Here is a 19762-nt window from a genome sequence, read left to right as displayed (position 1 = left end):
TGTTTTTATTATATACTTATAGTTTGTTTTGATGTTTTATCTTGTAGAAAAGTTTTATTGCATCCATTCAAATTTTTATGTTTCATTTCCTGTAGTTTCTGTATTCTGTCATGTTTTCCAAGTTCTTACCTGTATCAAGATTACTTTTTAAACTGTATCATATTTCTCCTAGTGCTTTTATGGTTTCATTTTAATGTTTAATTTTTTAATCTATCAATTTGCAATGTCACCTTTATTGTTTATTTAATTTCCATATGTACTTGGGTCTATTTCTGGCATCTCTTTTCTGTTCCATTAATCTGTCTCTTGAGATTTATGTGTATCTCATTCTATAATTACCATAGCTATATAAAACAAGGTAGTATATAGTAGTGTTAAGTTCCCTTCATTTATCCTTTTTCTAGAATTTTCTTAGCTCTTCTTACACATTTATTTCAACATATATAATTTTGACTCAGCACATTTCATTAAAAAAATTCTCTTGGTATTTTATTGGGAGTTGATAGATTCATTTTTTGAATATTGACATTTTTTAAAATGTTGAGTTTAATTAGCCAGAAGTGGTGCCCTTATATTTAGTTCTTCTATTTAATCTGTCTGTGGCAAAGTGACTAACAACAAGGCTTTATTGAAATGCAGATGTGGAGCCATTGAGTAGGTTCTTTCACTAGGTAAATGACTCATTCCAACTAAAATGTGCCCAGAACTCTGTGTATTTCCTATTTGGACTATAGCAAAATTTTACTTATTAAATTTGTGAATTTTGTCTTTTATAAAATCAGTTATACATTTTCCTTTGTATCCAGAAAAGCTACTGAATCATAATATATAAACAGTAAATCATAATCATATAATATATACATGAAACAATATATTTATAAATATATCCAATGAATCGATTCACATTGCTTATGATGTATAACATTATTTCAAATTTCAGTGTAAAATACCACCAATATAGGCCCCTCACATTAGTTTTATAGGTGTCTCTAATAGTTATTTAGTAATTGTTAATGTATTATATTATAGTTAATGAATTATATACATAGTAGGTTAATGAATGATGTGTTGGCTGGCCTTCCCTTTGGCCTTAATGCTCAAACTGACATTGCAGTGAGGCAACACATGGCTTCCATTTATGGCTATTGTCTTACAGGTAACAGCATATGAATCAGTTGCCATAATCTATTTGACCTTCCTTGCTCATCTGTTAGAGCACACACCATCACAATACACCATGGGAGTAAGTCTGCCCCAAATATTCTCTTGTTACATTAAGAATGCTTTTCCTCTTATGGTTCGCCTCCCCTCCCCAATGTCCATAAGAGACTATGGACTCTGAAAAACAACCTGAGGGTTTTGAAGGGTCAGGGGTGGGAGGTTGGGGGAACAGGTGGTGGGTAATAGGGAGGGCACGTTTTGCATGGAGCACTGGGTGTTGTGCAAAAACAATGAATATTGTTATGCTGAAAAAAATAAATAAAATGGGAAAAAAAAAAGAATGCTTTTCCTATATTTTTCAAATCACAGGATGTCCTTCAACTTGTTTCTGAGAAAACACACATGGTATTTGTCCAGAATGTTCTTCATACTACTGTCACATTTTGCATTTAACAATGCAAACAGAATCAAGATTTTCTCTCTTTAAAACTGTTCATTTCTTTCCCTTCCTCTTCTTGGAAAATTCCAAATTCCTTATTATGGATTAAGACGTCCTTCAAGATCTGGCCCCTGCTTACTTTTCCAACCTTATTTTTTAACCATTCCAGCTATGCACACTACTTTTAGTTTCTTAATTTACTGTAAGCTTACTCACTTCCAGTGGAGTGCTAGTGGGAGGGGGGGATGTGTAAGAGAGGAAGGCCCTGATTTGTTGCATTTATTGATTTCTGCAGGCTAACTACTCCAATAGCCTACTTCAAACTACTAATGGTTTAATATTTGGTTTGCAATATTCTTCCAGTACACTACTTTTTCTCTGATTAGAATATTCCTCCCAGCCCCAGGGCACATGGGTGGCTCAGTCAGTTAAACATCTGACTCTTGATTTCCACTCATGTCATGATCTCAGGGTTGTGAGGTCCAGCCCCATGTGAGGCTCCACTGAGTGTGGAGCCTGCTTAAGATTCTCTCTCTCCAGCTGAGCCACCATCCCTCCCTCCCTTTAAAAAAAAAACAATATTCCTCCAAGATCCAATAACTTATAGTCATTTAGATCTCAGTGTTGATATCATTTATATCTCTGCAGGAAGTCATCTCCACCCATCTCAGAAAGACTTATCCTATAGTTTCTTATAACACCTTTGCTCCTCTTCATGGCCTTTATAATCTTATGTAGCAGCTCTTTATTGACTCTGCTGTATCCCCCAGTTGCTGGAAAGCTTAGTGGGGTCAGGAATTACTAAGTTGTAGCACCTTGTTTATAGACTTCCTGTTATATATTTGGTAAGTAAACACTTACTCGATTAACTAGGGAGAATTTGTTCATATTTTTTATTGTCTTAAATTTATATCATTTCATTATATTATAATAGAAATCAATTACAGTAATGAAATTTAATATTCTAATTGGTAAAAAGTTAATATAACAAACATTATCAAAGAATAAATATGTTTTTGTTACAAATAAAAAACATGCTCAAAGGTTCATTAAAACTTATTTTAGGAACTCCCTAGAATCAGTGTATCTCAGGTACTGAAGTTTCTAGTTAATATTAACTTAGCAGGTTATCTTGAGGTTTATGGTGAATATAAATATCAAGTATATAGTTGGTGCTTGAGAAATCTGTGGTAAATTGAATTACTAAAACTGGAGACACATACCCCCATTGCTTCTTTGTTTTTCTTGCCACCATGCTCACTTTTATTATTGTGCACCACCCATTTTATTGCTTTGCATGAGTCTATCGGCTAGATAAAAAATCTATAGCAGCAACCGAAGCTTAAGGGATTAGATGGAGAATACAGAAACTCAGGTTTCTGCCACCCCAGAAGTCCCTCTCTAGGATCTGCATGGCTGCCAAAGTACTGGAGGCGCTGGGGGAGAAGATAACTCTGGACCCTTTGTCCGTCTGCTCAAGAACCATTCTGAGAGTATTAGAACACTTTTAGATGAAGAAGTGGAGATCTCAAGCATTTTTATTATTTTCTATGTATTTTTTAAGTCCCCTGGTCAACTGTGGGCAGCAGAGAGCCAAAGAGACTTTCCATAAATCTGCTCCCAAGTCCTTGAAGTAGCCGCAAGACAGCATTGGGTATGAATTATTATGCAGTGCCTTAAAGAGGCTTACCATTACCTGATGTGTGGCGCAAAGCAGGAATTCTAATGACACTGATTCTAAGACAAAGCATATCACAGCAATTCAAGCCTCATTTTCTGTCCTCTTTTGCTATTTCAAGATATCTAATAGCAGAGAAGAAAGGAAGGAAGGAAGGAAGGAAGGAAGGGAGGGAGGGAGGAAGGAAGGAAGGAAAGAAGAAAGAAAAGAAATGAAATCTAATAGCAGGGTGCTAGAAAAAAGAACACAAGGTTCTTAGCTTGCCCCTTTACTTACCATAAACCTATTGTGTGGTGCATTAATAATCAGTCTTTCTTATACTGTATTCCATTCTATTCTGTCTAAGTGCCATCTAAAGTCTGTATGTAGTGACACATATTTATAGCCATTTGTTTCTGTGTGATTCAGTAAAATGTGCTTTCAGAAACTTGCTGCTGAATTAACCAAACAGTAGGATGAAAGGGAGAGGATGAATAGAATACATGAAGTAGCAAAAACAAGAACTTATATGGGAGTTAAATGGAAGGGAAATAAAAGAAAAAACAAGCCCTGGAGAGTTAAACAGTAGGATCATGAAAATAATAGTCATTTATGTAATTATATTTTAATTTTTAAGAAAAGTAAACCTTTCATTTTACATAGGTAATTTTAGTAACTTCAGTGAAGGGGAAAAAAGGATTAAAAGTTAGGATTCTACTGCCTTGAGCTCAGGTCATGATCCCGGAGTCCTGGGATCGAGTCCCACATCGGGCTTCCTGCTCCACGGGAAGTCTGCTTCTCCCTCTAACCTTCTACCCTCTTATGCTCTCTCACTCTCTCAAATAAATAAATAAAATCTTAAAAAAAAAAAGTTAGGATTCTAAGCATAAGTACCCGGTAGTAAAACCATTTTTGTTAGTTATTTTGTTGTTTGTTTGTTTGTTTTTGGTTTTGTTTCTGTTTTTGTTTTGAGAATGAAGCAGAGGAAAAAAAAAAAAACAAGGTCAAGATGTAGAAGAAAATAAAAGATGATTATTAGTTGAAGTTTAAAAGGCCAAATTCCAAGCCTTAGTTTGAGTCAGTTATATATGATGCAAAACAGACATCTTGGTCTCTGATCATGTTCTCAATCATCAGAATCACAGAAAACATAACTAAATTAGAAATTAATTCAGTCAGAAAAAGCTGGTATGTCTTAAAGTGACTTAATGTCTATTTTTAAATCAATGACTCCAAAACACAAGAATATTGTTGTGTCAAAATAAGCAGCCCATGAAACGAAGAAATTTTTTAAAATTATTTTGAATAAAAGTCACATTAATTGGTAATAAAGTGCTACGTCTTTCATGTTATTTTTCTTTAAGCTTATTATTATTATTATTTTTAATCTAGTAGATAGAAGCATTTTTAAGGGTAAGCTTTAAAGTACTACCACCTTCAAACCTGAAAATCTGCTTTTTGGAACTGACATAACTTCACATCTTGATTTTACACAAATCTTCCCTCTCTAATGTCAAACAGAATTTGTTTGCATTTTTTTTCTTTTAAAATAGTTTATACCACTGACATTGAGCTACCAGGTTATTAGAAAGAAATTAGATTTCCCAAATTACCTTGGAAAATTCTATGGCTAAAATTTTAAAAATTTAATATCTTATATAGGGTTTGAGTTAATGTTTGACTTTAATGTTTAAATACATTGTTACATTCCATTGTTCATTTCTGTTGTTAGTAATCATCTGGAAGCTTGAAGAAACTATTAATAATTTTTAAGTCAGAGAGAATAAAATAAAGGCCTTCTAGTGAAGGGGACTCTTTCTTTTCTTTGGGAAATAAGGAAGGGGTGAACCACCGGTGAAGGAATGGAATAGAAGGGACAATTTACAATAATCAAAACATAAAAATTTGAAAATGTAGACTCCTTGTCCCCAAAAGATGCAAGGTAGGATGGGGTGAGGAATAAGATGTCCTAGTAATTCAAGAGCCCTATGGGATACTGCATTTAGTTTAGGCAATGTAATGTTTACAAAAAAGACTGGGCAGGTAACTGATATTCAGTTCCTTGACTGGCATTTTAAGAGCAGCCCAGGCAGATACATGCTTAGGCACTTGCAGTGACAAAAAAAAAAAAAAAATTTTTTTCTCTAATCTGTCTTCAAATCAGTTTGGCCTATTTCCACAGTAGCTAACCAAATAATAATTTCAGCCTCATTTATTTTCTAGGAATAAATTTTATTTTCCTATTTTCTAGGAAAATAGGCACTTGGTTTGGTTACAAAATGAAATTATCAATCCATTTAAAAAGGGAAATAGATCATTTTGGTGAATTAGTAATGAGATTTTACTATTGGTTGATTCCAGTAAACATGGTTTGTATGCCGTCATTGGAGAGCTGTGCATTGATGACTCTGAATGAATCCCTGGTTTCAAGTCCAGAACCTAATGGACAGGTTTCAGCATAATAGAAATAATAGAATAGCATAATACAAAGTGAATTCTGTTTTAATTCAAAAACTACAAGATGGTATTGTTACAGATACTAAATGATACTGTCAGTGATAGATATAATTCTCATATTAAATCAAAGATTAATATTTTGGCAAAGTGTAATAGGGCATAATAAGAACATATGCATTAAGGAAGAGAAGTTTTAATTTTTAAATGAGATTAGGAGAATAATGAAAGGTCTATGAGAGTCTTTTCAGAATCACTAGAACAAAATTACTTTGTGAGATAGGGAAAAGATGCTGGAAGAGTAGGGGACACTATTTCAACCCCTCCCCTGAGTTAAGCTGTATATCTACCAAACCATGCTGAATAACACCTACGAAATCAGTCTGAGATGTAGGAATATATATCTGGTTGTCTACAAACAGAATATCTCCAACGGTTTTCAGGTATGAAGCAGAGAGACGTGATTCTGTGTGCAGATATTAGAAGATAAACAGAAGGAGAAAGAAACCACCATAAGCTAGTTCCAGGAAGGTGATATAACACTGGAGTACAAAAATATCTTTTGCTGGGGACCTGGCACAGACTCATGGACTGGGAGCAGTGAGTAAAGACTTTAGTGCAGCCCCCAGATAGAATCCAGGAGATGCGGGTGTGCATGCACACAACCCAGGGGCAGCTTGCAGTTTAAGAAGCACAAAGGAGAGACAAGTCCCCAGCCCTGGGTTCCACAGCTAAGAGTGTTGCTGTGGGGCACACAGCCAGGGAAGATCTGGTTTTAGCAGGCAGACAAAAATGGAGTCAATGTGGCCTGGAGAGCTCAGTGAAGAACAGACTGTGATTTCTCTGTTCTAAAACAGGTTTGTTCTGACTCTTAGAAGTGACAAAGAAAGTTGCTACAGAAAGCTTCCAGGGAACAAAAGCCCCCCCCCCCCAAAAAAAAGATTTTTACTGAGTCCAGCCCCCTGACGGAGGGAAGAGAAACTCTGCCCAAGTAGGGTTGCCTGAGAGTGTGGCAGTCTTCTCCCCCAGAAGACAGGCTGGGAGAACAGATGGATGACAACCCTAAGGTCCCTATAAAACATATGCATCTTCCCTGAGTCGTGGTTAACACATTGGACTCTGTAGATTCCTTCAACAACCCTTCAACCGAATGACTAAGAGGAGGAACCCCCCAAGAAAAGAAAGAATCAGAGACTGTAGCTTCTGCCACAGACTTAATGGATATGGATATAAGCAAGATGTCAGAAATAGATTTCAGAGTAATAATTATGAAGTCAATATCTTGGCTTGAGAAAAATATTAACAACAATATAGAATCTCTAAAGGCAGAAATGAGATCTAATCAGGCTGAACTTAAAAAATACCATGAATGAAAAGTAGTCTAAACTGCATACTAAAGCCACCAGGGCAAATGAGGCAGAAGAATGAATTAGTGAGCTAGAAGACAAGATGATAGAAAAGAAATTAACAGAGGCTTCCTGGGAAAAGCAGTTTAAAGCCCAAGATATCAGAATGAGAGAGGTTAAGGATGCTATGAAATGTTTCAATGTCAGGGAGCCTGCTTCCCCCCTCTCTCTCTGCCTGCCTCTCTGCTTACTTGTGATCTCTCTCTCTGTCAAATAAATAAATAAAATCTTAAAAAATTGTTTCATTCTTCCATTTTTTGGTGTCTTCCTCAATTTCTTTCATGAGTACTTTATAATTTTCTGTGTATAGATTCTTAGTCTCTTTGGTTAGGTTTATTCCTAGGTATCTTATAGTTTTGGGTACAATTGTAAATGGGATTGACTCCTTAATTTCTCTTTCTTCAGTCTTGTTGTTGGTGTACAGAAATGCAACTGATTTCTGTGCATTGATTTTATATCCTGACACTTTACTGAATTCCTGGACAAGTTCTAGCAGTTTTGGAGTGGAGTCTTTTGGGTTTTCCACATATAGTATCATATCATCTGCGAAGAGTGATAGTTTGACTTCTTCTTTACCAATTTGGATGCCTTTAATTTCTTTTTGTTGTCTGATTGCTGAGGCTAGGACTTCTAGTACTATGTTGAATAGCAGTGGTGATAATGGACATCCCTGCCGTGTTCCTGACCTTAACAGAAAAGCTTTCAGTTTTTCTCCATTGAGAATGATATTTGCGGTGGGTTTTTCATAGATGGCTTTGATAATATTGAGGTATGTGCCCTCCTGGATTGGAAGAATAAATATTGTGAAAATGTCTATGCTACCTAAAGCAATCTACACATTTAATGCAATCCCTATCAAAATACCATCCACTTTTTTCAAAGAAATGGAACAAATAATCCTAAAATTTATATGGAACCAGAAAAGACCTCGAATAGCCAAAGGAATATTGAAGAACAAAGCCAAAGTGGGTGGCATCACAATTCCGGACTTCAAGCTCTATTACAAAGCTGTCATCATCAAGACAGCATGGTACTGGCACAAAAACAGACACATAGATCAGTGGAACAGAATAGAGAGCCCAGAAATCGACCCTCAACTCTATGGTCAACTAATCTTCGACAAAGCAGGAAAGAATGTCCAATGGAAAAAAGACAGCCTCTTCAATAAATGGTGCTGGGAAAATTGGACAGCCACATGCAGAAAAATGAAATTGGACCACTTCCTTACACCACACACGAAAATAGACTCCAAATGGATGAAGGAACTCAATGTGAGAAAGGAATCCATCAAAATCCTTGAGGAGAATGCAGGCAGCAACCTCTTCGACCTCAGCCGTAGCAACATCTTCCTAGGAACAACGGCAAAGGCAAGGGAAGCAAGGGCAAAAATGAACTATTGGGATTTCATCAAGATCAAAAGCTTTTGCACAGCAAAGGAAACAGTTAACAAAACCAAAAGGCAACTGACAGAATGGGAGAAGATATTTGCAAACGACATATCAGATAAAGGGCTAGTATCCAAAATCTATAAGGAACATAGCAAACTCAACACCCAAAGAACAAACAATCCAATCAAGAAATGGGCAGAGGACATGAACAGACATTTCTGCAAAGAAGACATCCAGATGGCCAACAGACACATGAAAAAGTGCTCCACGTCACTCGGCATCAGGGAAATACAAATCAAAACCACAATGAGATATCACCTCACACCAGTCAGAATGGCTAAAATTAACAAGTCAGGAAATGACAGATGCTGGCGAGGATGTGGAGAAAGGGGAACCCTCCTCCACTGTTGGTGGGAATGCAAGCTGGTGCAACCACTCTGGAAAACAGCATGGAGGTTCCTCAAAATGTTGAAAATAGAACTACCCTATGACCCAGCAATTGCACTACTGGGTATTTACCCTAAAGATACAAACATAGTGATCCGAAGGGGCACGTGTACCCGAATGTTTATAGCAGCAATGTCTACAATAGCCAGACTATGGAAAGAACCTAGATGTCCATCAGCAGATGAATGGATAAAGAAGATGTGGTATATATACACAATGGAATACTATGCAGCCATCAAAAGAAATGAAATCTTGCCATTTGCAATGACATGTATAGAACTAGAAGGTATGCTGAAAGAAATAAGTCAGTCGGAGAAAGACAACTATCATATGATCTCCCTGATATGAGGACATGGAGAAGCAACATGGGGGGGGTAGGGGGATAGGAGAAGAATAAATGAAACAAGATGGGATTGGGAGGGAGACAAACCATAAATGACTCTTAATCTCACAAAACAAACTGGGGGTTGCTGGGGGGAGGTGGGATTGGGAGAGGGGGAGGGAGCTATGGACATTGGGGAGGGGAGGCGAAACATAAGAGACTATGGACTCTGAAAAACAACCTGAGGGTTTTGAAGGGTCAGGGGTGGGAGGTTGGGGGAACAGGTGGTGGGTGATGGGGAGGGCACGTTTTGCATGGAGCACTGGGTGTTGTGCAAAAAGAATGAATACTGTTACGCTGAAAAAATAAATAAAAAGGGAAAAAAAAAGACACCTTAAAAAAATTCTGCATAAAGGTATTGTAGAGGAAGAAAGAGATGTAGAAGGCCAAATGCTGAGAAAGCCTTCACTTGAAATAAAATCAGAATATCTGATTCCAAAAAAAAAAAAAAAAAAAAAAAAAAAAAATCAAAAGCTTCTGCACAGCAAAGGAAACAGTCAACAAAACAAAGAGTTAAGCCACGGAATGGGAGAAGATATTTGCAAATGACAGTACAGACAAAAGGTTGATAGCCAGGATCTACAAAGAACTTCTCAAACTCAACACACACAAAACAGATAATCATATCAAAAAATGGGCAGAAGATATGAACAGACACTTCTCCAACGAAGACATACAAATGGCTATCAGACACATGAAAAAATGTTCATCATCACTAGCCATCAGGGAGATTCAAATTAAAACAACATTGAGATACCACCTAACACCAGTTAGAATGGCCAAAATTAGCAAGACAGGAAACAACCTGTGTTGGAGAGGATGTGGAGAAAGGGGAACCCTCTTACACTGTTGGTGGGAATGCAAGTTAGTGCAGCCACTTTGGAGAACAGTGTGGAGATTCCTGAAGAAATTAAAAATAGAGCTTCCCTATGACCCTGCAATTGCACTACTGGGTATTTACCCCAAAGATACAGATGTAGTGAAAAGAAGGGCCATCTGTACCCCAATGTTTATTGCAGCAATGGCTACAGTCGCCAAACTGTGGAAAGAACCAAGATGCCCTTCAACGGATGAATGGATAAGGAAGATGTGGTCCATATACACAATGGAGTATTATGCCTTCATCAGAAAGGATGAATACCCAACTTTTGTAGCAACATGGACAGGACTGGAAGAAATTATGCTGAGCGAAATAAGTCAAGCAGAGAGAGTCAAGTATCATATGGTCTCACTTATTTGTGGAGCATAACAAATAACATGGAGGACATGGGGAGATGGAGAGGAGAGGGAGTTGAGGGAAACTGGAAGGGGAGATGAACCATGAGAGACTATGGACTCTGAAAAACAACCAGAGGGTTATGAAGGGGCGGCAGGAGGGGGGGGGAGGTTGAGGAACCAGGTGGTGGGTAATAGGGAGGGCACGTACTGCATGGAGCACTGGGTGTGATGCCAAAACAATGAACACTGTTATGCTGTAAATAAGCAAATAAAAATAAATAAATTAATTAAAAAAAAACCAGATACATGAAAAAATGTTCATCATCATTAGCCATCAGGGAGATTCAAATCAAAACCACATTCAGATAACACCTTACACCAATGAGAATGGCCAAAATGAGCAGGACCATAACCAACAAGTGCTGGAGAGGATGTGGAGAAAGGGGAACCCTCTTACACTGTTGTTGCAAATGCAATTTGGTAGAGCCACCTTGGAAAACAGTGTGGAGATTCCTTAAGAAATTAAAAATAGAGCTACCTTATGACTGTGCAGTTGCACTACTGCATATTTACCCCAAGGATATAGATGTAGTGAAAAGAAGGGCCATCTGTACCCCAATGTTCACAGCAGCAATTGCCGCAGTCACCAAACTGTGGAAAGAACCAAGATGGTCTTCAATAGACAAATGGATAAAGAAGATTTGGTCAACATATACAATAGAGTATTGTGCTTCCATCAGAAAGGATGAATATCCATCTTTTTTCACAACATGGATGGGACTGGAAGTGATTATGCTGAGTGAAATAAGTCAAGCAGAGAGAATGAATTATCATATGGTTTCACTTGTGGAGTATAAGGAATAACATGGAGGACATTGGGAGATGGAGAGAAGTGAGTTTGGGGAAATCATAAGGGGAGACAAACCATGATAGACTGTGGACAAACTGAAGGTTTTGTAGGGAAGGGGGTGAGTGGTTGTGTGAGCCTAGTGGTGGGTAATATGGAGGGCACATATTGCATGGAGCACTGGGTATGTTGCATAAACAATGAACTCTGCAACACTAAAAAGAAATGAAATGAAATAAAATGAAATGAAATGAAATGAAATGAAATGAAATGAAATGAAATGAAATGAAATGAAAAAGTTAGAAATAGAGCTACACTATACTCCAGCAATTACACTATGTTTCCCTTCAATAACTGTGTTCCCAACACAGAGATAGAACGTCCTGCGACAGCTTTGTATGGTGGAGACTGTCCCCTGTCAAGATACAGTTCTCTGCTCTCCAAAAGACCATAAGTGATTTACAGGCAAGATCTTTTGTTCCTATTTTCAGGTTATTTCAATTTGCTCATATGTGTGAGCACATAGAATAGCAGGTATTATTTAATTACCAGCCTCTGAAGAATTGTTACTCAAAATTTAATTCCCTGTATGTTGAACTACTACAACATTCTAGAAGCACACATCCGAGTTTGGGTGAACAAACTTGGATCCTGCTCTCTCAGTAGGAAAATTTATCTAATCTGCCTAGTGTGAGAGTTAGGGACTAATTCAGAGATTTTAAAGGTCTTTTCATTTACTACACTGCATGAAGTGACAACCAAAGTTCTTTTTGTTCTGCCTAAATTTATTTATATCATCTTCAAATATGGCATATCAACGTTATCACCATTGGGTTTTTCCCATAAGAGCTGTGTATTCATGTTCTACAGCTCCTGATAGTGACAGGGTAGCAGAGAATGCCACTGGATAGCCGAGCCTGTCAAGAAAGGATGAATAAAGATTAAAATGAATGCATCATTTCTTTGTTATTCAGCTGCACCATAAGCTACTTTCAAAATGTGAGTAGTTATTTGGTGAAGAAGAGATTTTTAGGATAAGTATCTATGAATGAGACAGTTCTATCTCTATCTTACATAAATATAAGAATGTGCTTCATTCTTAGTAAAATGCCTTAGCTCATCTAGATTCCCAGCAGAGTCTCAGACTACCAACAGTCATGTGATGTTACAAAAAACTCAAGGCTGAGCCAAGAGAAATGAAGTAAATGTAACTAATAATCATCATTCTAACTATAGCACAGATATTTATTATTATTGTTACTATCTAATGACAGCTTTCCATATTCCAAGCATTGGTCTAAATCCTGTTTCAAATATAATCTCATTTAATATTTGCAATAGCTCTGTGAGTTATATATTCTATTATCAGGCTCACTTTACTGATGAGGAAAAGGAAGGTTAGCAAGGTTAAGTAACTTTCCTAAGGTACCTGTTTAAATGACAGAGCCAGAATTAGAACCAGACTCCAGACACCAACTATATAACACTGCTACCTGTGAACATGCATTTTATTTCTCAGATATCTTTTGATTATATTCCAAAGAAATATTTTTTTTAAGATTGTCTGTGTGCCCTTTACTGTTTTTTTTTTTTCCCATAGGCATAAATATTTCAGAAGTTGACTTTGTATTGAAGACAGTATGCCAAATTTTATATTCAGGAAAAAGGTGTGCCTATGGGATGAATTTGTCTGCTGTGAATTATATATCATCCCAGCACTGGTTAGAATGACTATATTTATTATGTGGACTGGGGTGACAATGAGCAGGGATAATTGTGCTCCAGCACTAAAATTCCCACTACAGAATTTACCTGAGAATTCATGATGAAGTTTCTAGAAGATTATATAACATGAAGTTAAATTCATATTCCTAAACATTTTGGGGTTCTTTATTCAATTATGTATCACATTTTATTGTATTTTTGTCAAATTATCTTTTATAAACTATTTTCCCTTATAGTTCTTAACTAACTGAGCATTCTACTGTACCACTATTGATGTCACCTATGATGTCATGAGGGTGGCATCCATCAACATTGCAACCCACAACTTGAGCAAACCCCAGGATCCCTTTAATGGTTCCAGAGAGTTCTCTGGCTAAAGATCGGTGCAACATCTATTGGGCAATATTGACAATCCCATCAAAAGTGACATTTCCACTGTGCTTAATGTTTTTCTGCATTTTTCTGTCTCTTGGTGTTTCCTTGAGGGATTTGATAATCATGTCAGAGACAGAAGTTACCATTCCAATCTGGGCATATCTTCTGAATGGTCAGTTTCACTGTAATCTTCAAACACTTCCAATCTCTGGTTGCTTTGACAATGTCATCACCAACCTTTTTTGAAGCCAGACCAAGCAGGGCAATCTTTGGAGTTAGGACAGATGTGGCACAAACTTCCCCATGGGTACATCACAGGTGTATGACTTTGATCTTGTTGGGATTGAACTTATGTGGCAGGATGGAGGTGAATGGTGTTGGATAAACCTGGTTTGGGGACAGTCAAAGACAGTTGCACCTTTGCCTCTTCTAAACCAAAAGCCAGAAGGAAGTATCTTATTTAAAATCCATATAAAATCCATTATACTTTATGTATCTTTTGACATATGGTCATCTGTGTATAATATACTCAAATCTGGGGCGCCTGGGTGGCTCAGTGGATTAGGCCGCTGCCTTCGGCTCGGGTCGTGATCTCAGGGTCCTGGGATCGAGCCCCGCATAGGGCTCTCTGCTCTGCGGAGAGCCTGCTTCCTCCTCTCTCTCTGCCTGCCTCTCTGCCTACTTGTGATCTCTCTCTCTGTCAAATAAATAAATAAAATCTTTAAAAAAAAATATACTCAAATCTGCCAGCTATGTTGAAGGAACAAAAACATTTTGTTTTCAGACAGCTTGATAGAAATTCTGAAGCTTGTGAGAAAACAGAACTTAAAAATATAATTTTGTGAACCACAAGAAACTCTGAGGTGATATTCAAAAGGAAAGAGTCCTTGATTTTACCATAATATCCTTGCTGTTTTTCAATAATAGATTGCCAAATTGAATTGAGCTTATTTTCCACTATGACTTCTAGTTAGTCCCTTCACTTTTGATTCAGGATCTGACAGAATAAAGAATGCTTCTTCAGTCTGGGCCAGACTGTGCTTTGCTGTGTGAATCCAAAGAGAAAATTTTAGATGCACCTGGGTGGCTCAGTCTTTAAGCACCTGCCTTCAGCTCAGGTCATGAGCCCTAGGTCCTGGGATTGAGCCCTGCATCAGGCTCCCTTCTCAGCAGGAAGCCTGCTTCTCCCTCTCCCACTCCCCCTGCTTGTGTTCCCTCTCTTGCTGTGTATCTCTCTGTCCAATAAATAAAATCTTTAAAAAAAGAAAATAAATAAAATTTCAGTCCCCACAGAGACTGGTTAAAGAGATTTAGACCTTAAGAAATATAATGTCTAGGGGCGCCTGGGTGGCTCAGTGGGTTAAAGCCTCTGCCTTTGGCTCAGGTCATGATCCCAGGGTCCTGGGATCTAGCCCCGTGTCGGACTCTCTGCTCAAGCAGGGAGCCTGCTTCCTCATCTCTCTCTCTGCCTGCCTCTCTGCCTACTTGTGATCTCTCTCTGTCAAATAAATAAATAAAATCTTAAAAAAAAAGAAATATAATGTCTAAAACATAACCAAATGTCATGTTCAATGCTTTATTCCGTCTGCCTTAATGACAGAATCTTCACTTGCCCAAATTGCTCAGAGCTGGTGACTGAGGTAGATGGTAGGCAGGTAAGGGATGGAAGGGTGGAGGTTAGGCTGTTGCCCTTACACCAGGCCTTGGAACACAGGATCTTTAGGCTCCACCTATAGATGGAGAGGGTTCTGACCTCTTTTATTACCTCTACCAAGGGAGAGGCTTGGAACTTAAGAAGGCATGTGCTTCCAATCTCTGCCAAGACTAGTGTTTTCTGAACTGTGGGTTGTAACACATTGATGGGTTGTGAAATCAATTTAATGGGATTAACTAGTATTTTAAAAACAATTTGGAACAGAGTATATTGCACATTTTAAAACTTCTGTTTCAGTTGTGTGTATGTGTCTCTGTGTGTGCTGGGTCACAATATAAAACATATTTCTTACTATATTTCTTACTGTTGGTGGTAAAATAGCAAATATGAAAGCTATTGCATTGGACTTCTATGTTTAACATACAATTATAACATTCCTTTGCTTTATTTCAGAAATAAAGGAGACTTTTTTTCTTGCCCTCTGATTAAATTAGGGAGTTCAACAAGTAAGTACAATTTCTAAACACAGGACTTCAAGCAGCCAGTCTGCATATATTGCTAATTCTTAAGCAGTGCAAATACGCATGCAATTATCTTTTCATCTCAGTAAAAAGGCATGCCTTGCATAAGAAAAGCAGACATAATTGATTAATATCCTCTGTTTACATAGGAAAAAAGTAATTATGTACTAGAAGTCAAGAGATAAAGATCTATGTGAAAAATTTTTACCAGTACTTACAACCAAGCACCTATAATGTGCAAAGCACATTATTGACAGGAGAAGGGGGTCAGGAGTAAAAACGGAATGAAACCCAGGCTCTATTGTCAAAGATAGTTATAGTCTAGTGAGAGAGACTTGTAAGGTAATAAGGGAACAACTACTGTGGGATTACACAAGTCTTTGGTCTATTGACTCTCAAATTCATTCCCTATATTTCCCCTGGTCTACTCTGTATCATGAGGAGCTGACCCGTACAGGTGGCATTTCCAAGTTTCTTCTGTCAACAAACTGCTGTATGGGTTTGAACAGTGGAAGCCAGTGGTAAGATATTGGAGAACAGCAAGGCAAAGCCATAGTATTTCTCTCTCTCTCTCTCTCTCTCTCTGTGTGTGTGTGTGTGTGTGTGTGTGTGTGTGTGTGTGTGTGTCTGCCCATGACTCGTTTCCTTTGTAGAAACCTGCCATGGTTATAGATTCCACTGAATGGCCCTGACCCTTAGATTCTGGTTCTAGTAACAACTGCTACTCCCTTTGACCTTATAGTTCAGTACTGTATCAAAATCCTTCTTTTGCTAATTTCTCAACTGCTTCATCATTTCTTGTTGGCCTCTCAGTAAACTGTCATAACCTGTGTAAAAAGTTTCTACATTAAATTCCCTTTGTTTTAGGTACTTAAAGTTGCTTCTGTTTCCTGGTTAGACTTTGATTCATACAAGTTTAGAATGAAATATATATATATATACATATAGGTATATATGTATACATATATGTGTATATATGTACATATATGTACATATACATATACATATATATGTATATATATGTTAGACTTTGATTCATACAAGTTTAGAATGAAATATATATATATGTATATATGTATATATGTACATATATGTATATGTATATGTGTATATATGTACATATACATATACATATATACATATATGTATATGTATATGTGTATATATACATATATGTGTATATATACACATATGCACACGTTATCATAACAATAACTGATATTAATTCAAAGCTTACATGTTAGGTATTATACTAAGTGACTTTCATGTATAAGCAGCTTTATTTCACAGATGAGGAGACTGAGGCACAGAAAAAGGCACTTAACTTGTCCAAGATCATGGGACATTAGAGCATTGCCTTGCCCTGGTTTTCAATTTGTATTTCTTTTTTAAACTATCCCATGCTTTACCTGTAGAATTCTGTTAGGTGTGACCATTCCTCAAACTTAGCATGTATTTTATAAATCCCAGTATCTTTTGATACTGATGGAGTGTTTGATCAATAAAAATGAACATTTATTAAGCACCAACTACATACTAAACACCATGATAGGTGCTATAGTTGAAAAAGGTATGACTGTGCTCTATAAAGCCACCCCTCTTGCAACCTGCTTTTGTAAGTGTGATGTCACTGCTAAAATCAAGGATTGAAATTACATAGAATAGACTTCTAAATTCCAGTCAGGTGAAATCTACATGACAGCTCAGAAATGATATCAGTTTACTTTTGAAATAAAGTTTTGTTTGGAAATATTCCTCTCTGAGCCCCAAAGAAATTATTTGTAGCCTTATCCTGAAAACCAGTACTCCTTAATTTGTCTGTTTGAAGTAAACATACACTTTAGCACCAGGGTAAATCAGGTTTGAGAAGCAATATTTCCTTTGTAGCTAAGTAATCATTGATGCACAACATTATAGTTGTTTCTCATTACTGTAGTTTGGGGAGGTACTTCTCTCAAACTTTCTCAATATAATATAAATCTATCAACTACCATCCAAACAACCCTCTGGGTATGGGTTATTCAGCATGCATACAAGGCTACTCATATTATGAACAAAAATGTAAAATAAAACAGAATGATGTACACACAGCTGTTTTATAGTTAGTTGGTTTTCTAATGTGAGCTAATTTGTTGTAGGGACTGAAGGCAACTAAGATTTATTTCAAGTTTAGGATGAGTTAAAAATTTTATTTGAAGGTGAAATTTCAGTCTTCACTCAACTTTAACAGGCATTACTTTTGTATTCATGTTAAATGGAGAAAAGTGTTTGATATATTAGCACATATAAGATAATAAGGCTTCACAACACCTCCTACCTCCCTGAAACCAACATCTTAAAGACCCTGCTTTCCTTTTATAATGACAAATGTGAATAAAAGCAAAAATGATATGAATATCACTTAGACTTGAAAATTGTTTATGTGAAAATTAGATGGTAATTGCTTAGCAAAATACAGTATTCACCTTGTTCTTCAGTTTGTATCTTACCTAAATGCTCTGACAGAAGGTAGGGCTGTTTGATAGATACCTAATGCATGGAAACATTTAAGGAAACACCTTTAATGCATTAGGTGTATGTATTTTTGACCCACAGAAGTACAAAAGCTAAAACTATCCTTTCATTTTGCTTTTCTTTTCCACTTAGGAAAACATATGATTTTTTATTCCATTGCAATTTTTGATCCCAACAAACAGAATCATGACTTATGTTCTACAAATTGTCTCTGTAATAGTCCATGTATTTCTGAGAGTCCTATCATATTTATTACAGCTCACCAACACCCTTTGCTCAAAGAAGTTGTGGAGATCATCATGACATAGGAGTTTGTTAGAGGTGGGGAGGAATGCCCCTACAGCATAAACCTGCATTGCATGAAAATTCTTGATTGCAATGGCCCATTAAATAGGAATAGAATACTGGCTCCCACAGCTATAACATAATTATGAGTGGGCTCAATCTCACGAAGTCACATCTAACAATAAATCCAATAGTAACAGAGGGTACAGACATGAAGTGATACCTATTTCCATGGAATATTATTCTAACTAACTTGTCAAGTCTTAAAGAACTTCACATTCCATTAGAGTTACACTGAGGACTCCCTTCCCTGAGTCAAGGTTAATTTGGGCAAGCTACCCTAGGTCTGAAATCTATTTGGAACTTCAGGGAATTAATTTGGGCCAGTGTCTCAACTTTAAGGTATTCCAAAGGATTTAGTCAAGCAGAACAGTGTGAAGTAAAGCTACTGAGGGATTTCTGAGGCATTGCTTTCCCTCTGAGCCCTCCAAGTTTCTAAGCAGTGGTTAGTGAACCTAAATAACTTGGAATTATAGTCACTATGCTGAAAATCTATCATTCAAGATCTCTTCCCTCTACCTTGACAGCTGTTTTATCTTCAGGGGGTATTACTTCTGATTAGAATAGAATCTTAGGTACCAGGTCATATCACCTTGGCTGGGTTTTCCTTACAGATAAACTTAATCTTAAGTAATTTTCTTCTAGCACTGTCTGACATGAAATGATCTGCTTAGAGTCTTACTAACAGATGTGAAAGTTCTGCTCTGGCACAGTTAGCAGTGTGACCCCTGAAAAGTCTTCAACCCCTTTGGATCACTCTGTAAAATGAATATACTACACATTTTGCAGGTTTATTCTGACTCAATGACTTCATGTTTCCTCAGAACCCTCTTCATATCACATAGACATGCTGTCTCCATCAGAATCATCTATTTTCCTCAGTCAGTCATTCAACATTTTTTGAGTGTCTATTCTTTGCTAGATGTTTTGAGGTAAAGCAGACTATGATTCCTGTCCTTGAGAAGATTATGTTCTAGTAAGGGGAGAAAAACAATAACAAAAAGAAATGAGTAAAATATATAGCATATAGAAAATGATAAGCATTGCCAAGAAAAAAAAATAAAGCATAATAAGGAAGGTTACAAGAACCAAAGCAAAGTGGGGTTTGCAGTAATCAAGGAAAGTTTCTTTGAGAAAAAATTTTGAGTAAAGATTTGAAGGAAGTGAGTGAATTAGACAAATAGATAATGGGGTAAGAAAAACTCCAGGCAGAAGGAACAAGCCCCTAA

General features: G+C 37.0%; 1 pseudogene; it reads right to left on the bottom strand.

Annotated features, from left to right (window-relative positions):
- Positions 1-13363: 13363 nt before the first annotated feature.
- LOC123934693 lies at positions 13364-17110 on the bottom strand (annotated as a pseudogene).
- Positions 17111-19762: the final 2652 nt, after the last annotated feature.

The sequence above is a fragment of the Meles meles genome, chromosome X (assembly GCF_922984935.1).
Source record: "Meles meles chromosome X, mMelMel3.1 paternal haplotype, whole genome shotgun sequence".
Classification (NCBI taxonomy): Eukaryota; Metazoa; Chordata; class Mammalia; order Carnivora; family Mustelidae; genus Meles; species Meles meles.
The sequence above is the reverse complement of the archived record's forward strand: the minus strand, read 5'-3'. Positions and strand labels throughout refer to the sequence as shown.